We start from the raw sequence: 9,654 nt of genomic DNA, 5'->3' as shown, positions 1-9,654 counted from the left end.
AACTCTTCATTTTATTGTCAGTGGTAATTCTGTCACTTGTTACCCACTCAACAATGCAGTGTATTTAGGGCCTAATGTCTTGTGCAATTTGTACCTACCGCATCAACCTCCTTGTCCGTCTCTAGCTGAACTACATCATTATATTCTCTTGGTTCACATTTTTGAAGAAAGGGTAAAATTTGCTGAAGAATTCTCTGCTTCTTTAGATTGCCTTCCGTAGAGTCTTTCAAGTAAGCACGTGTCCATTTGAAGATATGTCTTGCTTTCATGTCACGTAAAATTTGCGCAATCTGAAAAAAGAAAAATGCAAAACAAAACTATGACTATGACTTTGACAACAAACTCCATCTCTTTTTCTTCCCTGTCTCTCTCTCTCTCTCTCTCTACACACACTCTCGCGGGTGCATGAAGACTGACACATAATGTGACGCTGTATCACAAAACAAACACAAGTCGCCAGATTATAGTTCAGTCTGTTATGTCTAAATATTGGGTCCCGTGATATTTTCGCGCAAAAAATTGTGATTATTATTATTAATTAATTAATTTATTTGGTTTTTTTTTGGGGGGGGGATGTGGGAGGGGGGAGCTATCTTGGTCAATTTGGGGGTGCTGAATCAAAAAACAAAAAAACAAAAAACAAAAAAATGATTCGTTTTTTCCGAACACGTCATTAGTTGTCATTTTGAATTTGAAAATGGCAGCCATATTAAACTGTATTTTGACTCATAAAGTAAGCATTCCACAAGTTTAAAACTTGATGCAAAATGCATGTTTTTGATGTCAGTCGGTCTGATAAACATTTTCTTGATAATATTGTGGATTGCTTTGATACATTTTGGAGGCTACCATTTTGAAATTCAAAGTGACCTCCATAGCTTAATGTATCTTTCTCCATATCTCAGATTTTAAACACCATAGATAGTTTAAATTCGGGGGAGCAAGCATGCTTATGATGTCAGACATATTGATATATATTTTGTTTTTGTTTTTTAATGATGGATCATTTTAGTATGCGGCCATCTTTGATTCAAGACGGCCACCATGGACCTAGTATTGCGTAAGGCTCTAATTTGAGGCAAAGTATGATATCAGACATTCTGAAACATCTTTTTTTTTTTCTGAAATGATGATTAATTGTGATATTATAGTTTATAGTTAGTTATTTTATTTTCTTTATTTGAAAGTCACACCCGTCACACGGACGGCCGGCCTAAAGAGGCCTATATATCAAACATATAAAGTAATACAAAATATATGAATATATCATGTGACACATACAGACAATAACAATAATTTAACACAACAAAAGAGCGAATATAATGGGCTAAATAATACATGAAAGAGATATTCAGTTTTGGGAATATCATAAATTATTACGGCACGTTAAAATAAGCTTGGAAAAACTGGCCACTACAACACAATGAATCTGTTGACATTGAATAAAGGAATTGTTCGTAAAAAGGCAACTGAGAAAAAGTAGGATCTTTTTCTGATACAATACTGACTGATTGTGATCTGAAATCCAATTATGCAGAACAAATCATATAAATGACACTTATCTTCTACATCACCGGAATTACAAATTATACAAAATCTGTCATCGTGTGGGACATTTTTGTAACGTCCGGTTTCAAGGGCAATAGGAGCACAACCACTTCTGAACAAAGCTAATGCTCGCCTGTTAAATCTATTTTGACATTGAATAGCACATTTAGAGGTATTCATAGAGTGTTTGGAATTACGATACATTCTGAGTTTGTTTCTAGATTAGGGAATTCTCCTTCTATCATCAAACAGTGAGCATTTCCACTTATTTTTCAACAAATGATTTAGCTATGGATACGGTGATCACCAAATGTTGTGTACTAACAAGCTCAGCCAAAGGTTCAACATGCATACATTGCAATATTGTTTGACCTTATAACACCAATGTTAACACCATTATTTGCCTGGGTTTTAGACCACAAGAAATTCTAGGGCAACGGTCACATACTTACACAAAAGCCTAGCAATTGATTGACACTGATAATAGGAGGGGGGATCCCAGCCCATATCACACATAACTGCATTATTAGGGGTATATTTCGCCACTCCAAGATAAAAACGGCATGCTCTGAAAAAAAATGTATAAATAATATGATATATATATATATATATATATATATATATATATATATATATATATATATAATGATAATAATAATGATAATAATAATGATATATAAAGCTGGAAATTCTTCTAAGCCCCAAATGCCGCTTGTATATTGCAATATGGGCAAAACCATGGCATCATAAAATTTTTTGTAGGTCATAAACAGAGAACCACAAATCAGCTTAAATTTACTAATACCCACTCCACGGGCTCTTGTTGCGGATTGAGCCAATATTTTGGCGCCTTTTTGTAAACTTAAAGATTCATCAAACCACAATCCAAGATATTAATAAGAGTCAACAATATCAAGCTTTTGAAAAAAAAAAATACAATAAACTATAGATGTGGTTTTTGCTTGGACTTTTTCCTGAAGTGTACAACATATTCTATTTGAGTTTTGAAAGAATTAACTTCGATCCTCCTCTTCTGGGCCCACGAACATACACTATCAAGCTTCAACTGCTGAAGATAATTTTCATCGTCAGCAATTACAACAATGTCATCTGCATACTTAAGCATATCAATGTTTGTATCTAATACCTGAATATCTATATCACACAATCTCACACAATCAACTATATCATTAGTGAAAATACTAAACAGGACTGGGGACTATAGAAAGACAACCTTGTTTTACCTCTAGATCCACATAAAAAAAGAAAATCAGTATGATTACAATTTACATTTACATTGCAGTGAGAATCTTGATAAAGAGCCATTATATAACTTGCCATGAACACCAATTGACCTCTGCTTATACCATTACAAAATTCTATTAACACGGTCAAATATTTCTCTTTTTTTTGCATCAATAAAACAAAGAAAAGTATCTTCTTCATTTTTTGCAGAGTTTTCTGTTTTCAATAATAAAAAAGGGCTATATATGTGCTCAAGATAACTCCTTTTTATTCGAAACCCGTTCTGTTCCTCCTTAAAAACACATTCTTTTTCAAGGAAATTAGTCGATCTTCATTTTGTAAAATCACAATAAATCTTACAAATCACAGATATCAATGTAATACCTCTGTATCTTAATGGCTCACATTCATCCATACCAGGTTTAAGAATTGGATCGATAATACCTTTTTGCCAATGTCGGAGGGGAAGTACCATGTTCAAAACAAAAAGAGTATAAAGCATGAATGAACTGAATAGAAACATTATTTTTACTACCTCAGCAATAAAACCATCTATTCCTGCTGCTTTATTTAAGTTGGCTCTGTTTACTGCTGTGTTACCTCTGATAAACCAATAGGATGATATAGATCATCTCACCGTTAATCAATATTTCGAAAATTAATTTCTGGTCTGATAATTAATTTTTAATACAAAACAAAACCAGCACCATCATCAGTAAAAAGAGGGGAAAAGTCATTTTCTCATTTGCTTAATACGGTATAAAAATGATCGGTTATTTCTCCATCGCTATCAATTACCTCCATAAAAATTTTTTGACACCTGTTATTTTCATCTTAGCCAATGCTGTCTATCTCCTCCAGAAATTACTTGAGACTTTGTAAACCATAGCTTCTATTTTAATGCATGCATTTTTTTTTTCAATGCTAATAGGATATGCCCTACATACGTGGTCATCTTGAAATCCATAACGGCCGCCATACTCGAATGCATATTTTGACCCATATCTCATGTTATAAGCAAAGCAGAAAGTTCGCATTTTGCGAATAAACCGGGTTCATGATGTTGAGCATTCAGATGCACTTCTCCATCCCTGAAATTGCAGACCATTTTCGAGGCTGCCATCTTACACTTTCAAAATTGCTGCTTTTCAGCTAGTAGCTCTGGTTACAAGCGATTTTTAGGCATACAATTGCTTATAAATGGGGACATAAAGTGTACATTCCTTAAAACACACACACACACACACACACACACACACACACACACACAATGTAGACATATTGTAATAACGGATTGTTCGTATTGGCCGCCACTCTTGAAATTCAAGACGACTTTCGACCCATATTATGCCGTGATATCTTTAAACTGCAAACTTAGGATACTGGAGCACTTATGTGTAAGTCAATCACTTCAATGAATTCCGTAGGCGGGACTGCTTTCTGTAGGTACACTGCCATATTGAAATGCAACATGTCTGTCTTGGAAAACATTCCTTAAAAAGCATTAGTGTAATTGCGTTTGGGTAAATTATTTGTAAATGGTAATTTATGTGATTCTGGTGTCAAAACAAATGACTTTCAAACGTATCTCCAATAATGTGACTGAGTGTCTAAATGCCCCCATTTGGACGATTTGGTTGTAGAGTTTAGCTAAACAATATTAACCGCATACTCTAAAATTCACGCAATAGTCACTTGGTTATTTTTTTCTATACCGGGTGTCCCCAAAAAAGCGGAAAGGTGGATTTTCAGTACCTTCCGGTCTGAAAGTTATATATCTTTTGGCATCATTAGAAAGAGCATCTTCCGCAGAAGACTATGATACCAAAATCATTAAATTTGGTGTAGTACATTTTATTCTACGCCCATTTCTGAAAATGCAGTCATTGTCAAATTTCGCCGGATTTTTGCGACTTATGAGATAATAATTTGAGTGCGACACGCGATCCATGCGGAGAATATTGTGTAAGCTGGGTGATCCATGTCAACAAAAGATACAGCTTTCACATTGGGCACGGGCCAGGAAAAAACAGTGTGTGTGTCTATGTGTGTGTGCGCTCCAAATATGAAAGCGTTATCTTTTGTTGACATGGATCAACGAGCTTACACAATTCACCGTATGGAACGCGTGTCGCACCCAAATTATTATCTCATAAGTCGCAAAAAATTGAAAATGACTGCATTTACAAAAATTGGCGTAGAATAAAAAGTACTGAACCAAATTTAATGATTTTGGTATCATGGTCTTCTGCGGAAGATGTTCTTTCTAATGATGTCAAAAATATATCACTTTTAAAACGCAAGGTACTGAAAATCCACCGTTCCGCTTTTTTTTGGGACACCCGGTATAGGCTCATTTCCTGAATGTGTGTTTTCTTTGAAGTCACAGCACTTGTATAGGGCTGTCCACACGTCGAGAGAATTGGTTCTAAATTCTTTCAAACACAGTGCGTTTGCATTTCTTGTCATATGAACATGATAATGAATTGTGTCCACCGTTGGTGTAGTAAGCTCAGAGCATCTAATTCCACAGTTTAAGTATACCCTCTGAAAATAAGTGCAATGTACCATATCATTTTCCCCTGTAGTTAAGACACTAATTAGGATATGGAGGTTTAAAATGTTTGTTCTCTGGAGGTGGTGTATCGTGACTCTACGAGGGTAAAGCGGGAAATTATCCTGGTTGAAGTCATCTTGGCACTACTTCTGGGAGGCATGGACTGTGTCATTGCACACTCTGTATGATTCAAGGCTTAGATACTTCTTGATCCAGATGTTGTTGTTTGTTTGTTTTTTTTTTCAACTTCAACCGGCACCACGAAAGGCAAGATCAAACAGACGTTTGTTCTCTTTTCGCGACCAACTGCAGAACATAATCTCTCAACAATGTCAATTGTACTTTTATCGTTTACTTCCCCTGTCATGGAGCAAACAACATGCGGTACAGTAAGTATTAAAGCAAAGATCAGTCAATCAAAAGATCAACAATATCTCTGATTTGAGCTTCTACAATGCTCACTTTATGAGATATGGGTCGAAATACAGTTTGCTACTGCGACCATTTTTGAAATTCAAGATGACAGCCTACAAATTGTATCAAAACAATCCACGATATCAGAAAAAAAGAAGATAAATCAGATTATTACCTATACGAGGTAGATTTGCGAGGCAATTACAATTGGTATTTTGCAGGGTGGGGAGTTCAGCAGGCGACATTAGAGCATATCACGAGCATCCGGGGTTTTACAAATACAGTGGACTCCTGTTATAACGAAATCCTCGGGACCGGCAGTTTTCTTTCGTTATATCGGAAATTTGTTATAACTGAACAAATAAACAATAGAAATACAAGAGTGGATGACATTGCAGCCCAAATTTTTACGTCGTTAACCAGAATAACCAGAATGTTGTTATAACCGTGTTCGTTATAATAGGAGTACACCGTAAAACGGGGAGGTGGGAAGAGAAGGAGTGGAATCTCCTCCCCACCTCCCTGCTTTCAACGTAAATATTCCGATCGACCACGAAAAGAAAACATTCAAGGACGTCCAGGGTGTCAGTTACACGCACCGCAGCCGGCAGAAGAACGCTGATAAATCAATTTACTCATACAAGGTCGACCACTTACAGCAGCACTATAAGCGTCAATCAATGACTAGTCCATTTGTGCTCAGTAATTGCACAGCAACCATCAGTTTTACAACTCTCCAACTTTAAACAGAGAAGTAAAAGTAAAGTGTAAGAGCGTTCAGATCTTTGAAGTTTGCCTGTTACAACAACATATGTATCTTTGAAGTTGGAGTTGAATGATAAATATTGATGAGCAATTTTGCAATTATTCAACATGTTGATGGTCTACAGGAAGTCAAATGTGGCTTGATCTGTATCATAGTGTATAGCCGTATTCACATATTTTCTTGATTTACCTAGGGGATAGGTAATAATTATGATATTGACTGGCCTTTCTTTTGGGATGTACCAGATAAATATTGCCCGCACTGAAAACATATTACCCTCGTCTTCAACTTGGGCAATGTATTATGCTTTCTGTTTGGGCAATATTTTCTGGCACCTCTTTCAGAGCCAGTCAATATTATATAAATGTCTGACATCACAACCATGCATTTTGCAGCAAATTTGAAGCATCTGCAATGCTTACTTTATGAGATATGGATCCAAATGCAGTTTGCTAGGGCGGCTATTTTGAAATCCAAGATGGCTGCCTACAAATTGTATCAATATAATTAATATCAGAAAAAAATATATCAAAATGTCTGATATCACAACCATGCATTTTGCACCAAATGTGAAATTTCTACGATGTTCACTTTATGAGACATGCGTCAAAACACAGTTTGCTATGGTGGCCATTTTGAAATTTGAAATTCCGGCTGAAGATGTGCTTGGAAAAAGTGGAACCCATTTGTTTGTTTGTTTTGTTTTGTTTTGTTTTGTTTTTTTGCTTTTATTCAGCACCCTGAAGTTAGTCAAATAAAAATCAATTTTAACACAAAACTATCAAGGGGTTACATAGTAGCCTCTGCTATCAGGAAAAAAAAAAAAAAACCCGATGGAAACACTTTTTACCATTCATTGTATGATCCCAAATTCAAGCATAATGTAGAGGAAGAATTGTTCCTTCTGGAAAAAAAAATCAGCATTGACTCGGTTGACCCATTTTTTTTTAAATTCCTTGCGGAAAATCGAGAGGTGCGACTTTTTTGTATAAAGTTTAGGTGGCTTTGTGATACACGGACATATAATACAAATATATTCCTTAGTTGATGCATAATCTTAGTTCTTGCATCAAAATCGAAAAAAAATAGTAATGGACAAGTTTAAACGAGCAGACTTTAAGCTTTAACGATGATGAAAAACTTAATTCAAACAGACTCTCCTAATGTAATATATCATATTGATATATTAATATTGATATATTAATTACTCTGGAAAAGTTTTTACCACGAAAAATGGATCTATTAGAGTGTAGGGTCTATTCAAGCGCATAATCTCACCACACTGTGCTGTTGTACACGGTAAGGGGACAAAACAAAAAAGCCGGTTTTGAATCCTCCGCTGCATAAATGACAGGATAGCTATATTAAAGGTAAGTTGACCATACTTATCAATACATTCCATCCATAACTAATGCCCACTTTGAAAGCAGTTATCTCTATCCATTCAAAATTTACTAGCGGCGATAGTGAAGAGTGTGGGAATTTTCTTTTTTCAGGAAATGAAAGATGATTGTAGGACACGCATTATCTAATTATTCTACAAAAAGATACTCTAGAAAAAAATGGTAAAACTAAAACACCCCATCAATTTGATTATCCCAAACTTTGTCATAATGTTAATGAAGCCTTGCTCTTTCAGAAAGCATGAATAATGCAAGATTGACTGGACTGTCCCATCTCACCTGTTTTGAAGCCAGACACAAAATAAGTGTATGCGACTTTTTTTTTTTTCGGGGGGGGGGGGGTGATGCACGGGGATGAATAATGCAAGATTGACTGGACTGACCCATCTCACCTGTTTTGAAACCAGACACAAAATAAGTGTATGCGACTTTTTTTTTTCTTTTTTTTTCGGGGGGGGGGGGGGGGGTGTGATGCACGGGGATTTTGTATGATACACATGCATAAATGCATACAAATTGTACATACAAACATATATTGAGTTATATTCAAGTGCGTGTGTGTGAGTTATTGATCTTTAGATGCATTTTACAAATACGACACTGTATAATTTGTGGGGAAACATAATAAATGAAGTGAAGTAAAAAGCAAAATACACATTACAATCTCGTACTGTTACTGACATTACTTCCCGTTGAAGGTGCCTACAATAAACAAGTGAAATTTTGTATGAATGTAAGAACGACCAAAGTAAACTCAGGACTTGGGTTCTTCTTAAATTCACATTAAAGCGCCCTCTCTCATCGCTCCTTGTCTAGTTTATTCTGGCACGCACATTGAACATGAATAAGCAGTAATGACAAGATTGGTGGGGGAACACACAGAGATAAATAAGAATGGAAACAAAAATAAGATGATATGGCTTAAGAGTAGAAGGGGACTATGGCTATGAAGTGACAAGGGACATTGTGCCAGAGTAGGCAATTACATTTCTGTAGGTACTACTACCTAAATGGTACAAAATAAATCAACAAAACTAGTCTCTTATATCATCTCTTTTACAAACCATTTTTTTTCTACAGAAGCCTACTCTGCATACGTTTCTCTAATAAAAAAAAAGAAGAAAGAATAGCACACGTCAATATGATAAAAAAAACCCCGACTAACACCTATCAGAGAAAGGAACCCCTCTTCAAGTAATGCAAATGTCAATCTAGTAACTAAAACACTGTCGTTTCTATCCTTAGTTATACCGGATACAGTTTGAAACATATATATATGATATAAATATATATATATATATATATATATATATATATATATATATATATATATATATATAAATTTGAGCAAAGAAAATGGGTTTTCATCTTTCTTGTTTCAATATATAATATACTTAATAAGATGCAACAGAGCTTCAAATTGATGTATTTATCTTACAATACCTTTACATGTTTAACACTCACCTTATCTTTATGATGGGCGATCCTTTCTAAAACACACAAAGAAATGTTCGTGTTTTTCATTTTGCGACAAGATACACAATGATATGCAATGTTATGCATATATACATATAAACACGAAAATTATATTCTTAAGGAACATAACTTAAGTTTTAGAATAATGTTTGCTTCAAATCAAATGGACTCTCCTTATCTAAATATTCGAAAAACACACACACGAGAGAGAAGTGTTAACTGAAAAAATCCTCATATCGGCAACA

The sequence above is a fragment of the Diadema setosum genome, unplaced genomic scaffold (assembly GCF_964275005.1).
Source record: "Diadema setosum unplaced genomic scaffold, eeDiaSeto1 scaffold_40, whole genome shotgun sequence".
In the NCBI taxonomy this organism is placed as follows: Eukaryota; Metazoa; Echinodermata; class Echinoidea; order Diadematoida; family Diadematidae; genus Diadema; species Diadema setosum.
This window is presented reverse-complemented; position numbering follows the sequence as displayed.